We start from the raw sequence: 4,238 nt of genomic DNA on the forward strand, positions 1-4,238 counted from the left end.
TTCTTTGGTGTGCCTTATTACCCTTCCTGTTTATTCATTCCGATCATCACACTGTACAGTAGTTTCAATTTATGAGTGACTAGAGTACGCAGCAAGAACAGTTCGCCAATTTCCTGCAGTCCTTCAGGGAACCTGGGAGGGAAGTGGTGGCTAACAAAATATATGCATGTATTGGCAAGGCAGGCCCCAGCCCTGAGAAGAAAGGCTCCCTTCGCTGGAAGCTTATACAATGCAAAATTAAATATTTTCTGGATTCTCATGGCTAATTACCATCAACTTTCCAAGATCTGCACTAACAGAAGGAAAGAGTGGCCTGGATAATAAAAAAACTTTTGTTTAGTTTTGGGATACATTATATGGATTTCAAAGCACGTTAACCTCTCTAATTATGTTTGGCCGAGGTAATGACGTGATTAATCTGCATGCTCTGTGCCCATGGTGGGAGAGTTGAGTCAAAGCATGTTGAGTGGCAAAAGGGAGTCAGCCGAAAACTAAGTATTTGCTGATGGCAGAAGGGAGCCCTAAATACTGCTTTTTCTGGGCCACTTCCTTGAGAATCTGGTACCACATCAACCAAGTCCAAAGCTCCCTGGCTTAGCTTCTGATTCCTCCCCCCTTCTCAGCCCTGGGTGTTGTGGGAGCCGTCTGAGGATGGGGTGGGAATCCTCAGCTTTTAGGGCTTGGCCACCCATGTCACTAACTGTGCCACAGCCACTCTCCGTGGGCTGGATCCTTATTCCTGCCCATGTGAGGCCCCTCTCGGCACTCCTTTACCCGACGGTGCGCTTCGCATATGAGGCCTTCTTCCTCCTCTAGAAATCATTTAAGGCCCAGCTGGAATTCCCATCTCCTCTTGAAGACGTGCCTGACAAAAGTACAGTTTGTTGTAAGGGACAAGGTTGGCTACTGGTTTTAGACTGTTCATATAAAACTACTGGGCTCCAAGGGGTCACCGTGCTCTGGAACTTGTACAAGGCTTTGCAGATTCAGAAACTTGGCTGAATGAGCCCACCCAATTAGAGGGAATTTGGGAAGAGGGAAGAGAACAGAGAGACATAGAAAGAAGAGAAGATGATGAGTATGTATGTATGTATTTGATCTCCAATCTGAGTTTACTTAAAAACGGCAACAGGGGTGAGGGAACCCTAGACAGCCAGCAACCAGCAAGTGTGTACTTGTCCTGAGCAGCTATTCTGTGCTGATCTCTTTGCTAAGTGCTGTGGAAGACCCAGCTATTGGGAGCTTAGATTCTAGTGGAGGAAGCAGGAACACACATGAACTGACAACAAACCACACAAGTCAGTTACCAATGATACAGAGGGTTAATCTGTATAGTGCGGACGATCAGGCCTATAATTTAAGGCTGAAGAGATTCACTGAGAGCAGAGTCATCACGGAAACTGTTGGAGGAGGTGAGACTTCATCTGGGCCCTGAAGGGTGACAGGATTGGGGAAGGGGCCGGGAGATGGTAAGCAGTTGGGAAGTGGAAGGAGGGAAAAGTCCAGCATGTTCAGGAGTCTATGGACAGACCAACCCATTCAGAAGAGGGTTTTTGTCGTTGGGAGTAGTAGAAATGAAGAACAGGGAAACGGAGTGAGCCAGATGGCGCAGACACTTGACAATCTGCTGAATAGCTCATTCATTTGCTTGTGATTTCATTAATCTGTCCTTCCTTCCTTTCTCCGTGGTTCCCTCCCTCCCCTCCTTCCTTCTTTCCTTCCTTCCATTCATCCATCCAACAAATATTTTCCCAGTGCCTGGGCCTGTGTAGGAAACAAGGAAACGTGAGGATCATGGCGTTATCCTTAAGAACCTCATGATCTAATGAGAGAGTAAAGACCTTCACATGAAAATATCATGGGTGCTTCAACAAGGCATGGGGGCCATCGGCTCAGCTATGCAGACAGACTGCTACCGAGCAGAGCAGAGACAGTGAGGACTCATTGCCACGTGGAGTGATCACAGAGGGGGTGTTTGAGCTGTGCCCTGAAAGGGAGACAAGTCTGAAAGGTGATAAAGATGGGCAGGGATTCCACGAAAATGATCAACGGGCACAGGAATGCGGAATCAAGCATTCTGCTCAGGGAACAGCAGTGGCTTGTGATGGCCACAGGGGGAATCAACCTTGTACAGGTTGTACAAGGGACAGCGAGAAAGAGTAAGATAGAAATGGAGAAACCTCAGGACATGAGAACCAGAAAGGACCCCTGAACCTTCCACTCCACTGCTCCCTGCTGCCTGGAACACTGTCAGAGCCTCCTGGCTTGCCTCCCATCCTAGACTGGGGAGCTCTCTTCTTCTTTTGAACTTAGAAACACACAGGTATTAGTCAGGGTAGGCCAACTGATGTAACAAACAATCCCCTAATATCCGTCACTTAACATTACAATCTAACGTGGTCAGCAGAGAGCCTCTGCTCCACACACTCATCCAGGAACCAGGCTCCTTCCACCTCGTGACACCACCATCTTCAACCACAAGGCCTCAAAGTCAGACAGCATGGAGAAGGCACACCCACATTCCATGGGCAAGAACTAGCCATGTGGCCATACCCGGATGCCAGGGCACTGAGAAATGGTTTAATTGTGTGCCTAGGAAGAGGAAATGGGTTTGATGAGAACCTAGCCGGTCTCTACTATAACCTCTTTCTCCATAATCCTCATGTCAAATAGATACCTGGCTTAAGGAGGTAGAAATAGAGACATAAAGAACAAGTGGGGGCGCGAGGGGACAGCAGGGGCCTAGCAGTGCCAGAACTGTAGGTTCTCATCTAGCTCCTTCCCCTAGCCACGTCCTCATACACTGAGTGTGCCCAGAGTGCTGGTAGATAGCATGTTGCCTGCCCCAGTTTCCTCATTTGGCCCACAGGAACTCTAACTTGGTCCTCAAGACAGGTGATATGGAAGAGCAACCTGCTCCTGACCTCCACCCCAGTGGCAGGGGGGACAAGGGCAGCCTGGGGGACAGTGACTCAGCCCCACCTCTGTCCCCTGGTGTCCCCTGTGTGATTGAAGAGGAAGCTAAAGAGCAGAATATCATTACAGCTTTTTCATAACGCAATGTCATCAGGAAGGCCTGGGCCTCTGGGCAGCACCCTGGCAGCCCCATCACTCTTCCCAGCCGCGTGGAGCCTTTCAGACCACGCTGGAAAGGGCAGGAAGCGGCATAATAAAACAAATGGCAAGGCGAGATCACTCATCAGCAGCTCTTCAAAATGATCTAAACTTCTGACTTTTGATTTAAATCTGCATCCTCTGTGGCCAAAAACATAAAACAGAAGATGAGGGAAAGAACGAAAATGGAGGCGTGGGTGCCAAGAATTAGAGGGGAGGGAAGGAGGGAAAAAAAGCAGCTCTGGGACAATACCAAGTTGAGCAGCAGCCAGGCAGGCTGACTTGCAGCCAGGTTGGGTGCTTTTCATTATGCATTGTTCCCAACTTCTCCCTTCTGTGACTAAGCTGCCCTGAAATGGGACAGGGAGTGTGAGAGCGAATCCAAGAGCAAAATCCAGAAACCTACCTGCTCCTGATTCGCCCTTCACCCTTCTCCCTCAACCCCCTAAGGGTGGGCATCTTACACGGGCAGGGATGGGGGTGGGAACAGGTAGGGGAGGAGACCTGGGCTTGTGTTCTAATGTCGTCTGGTTTGTTCAGATTCACTGAGTGAGGGACTACTGTGCGCCAGGCCCTACTGTCAAACAGTGACAGTGCTTTAAGGCAAAAGGGGACCAAAAGTGATGGGGCTGCTACTTTAGCAGGGGGGAGGGGGGGATCTGAGGTTGGGAAGGCCCCGCTAAGGCGACATCGACCAGAGAGCAGAGTGAAGGGAGGCAGGCCTGTACATCTTGAAAAAAGCTCATCTCCAGAATAAGGCAGCAATCTACTGCCCGTGTGACCCTTCTGGCTGCCTTTACATGGGGACATTAAATGACAAACTGCAGCAATGCAAGTCCAGACCCACTTTTTATGGTAACATATCTGGTATTGCAGCCAATCATTTCCTCCGGTTGAATGAGCTGAAAGAAGAAAAATCAGGCAATCGTGCCCCACAATACAGCTAAGTATTTAATTCCTTTTTAATGTTTACATTATTAACACCAGCATTACAAAACGATATTTTTACTTTCAAGAGATTTAAATGTGCAATTCGGCGTCTCAATTACTGGGATCATTATATTTTGAAAAACTAAAGCAGCGCTCCCTCCCCCTTCTCTCCTCCCCCGATGGTGCCTGCTTCT

This window comes from Equus quagga, chromosome 15 (genome assembly GCF_021613505.1).
Source record: "Equus quagga isolate Etosha38 chromosome 15, UCLA_HA_Equagga_1.0, whole genome shotgun sequence".
NCBI lineage: Eukaryota > Metazoa > Chordata > Mammalia > Perissodactyla > Equidae > Equus > Equus quagga.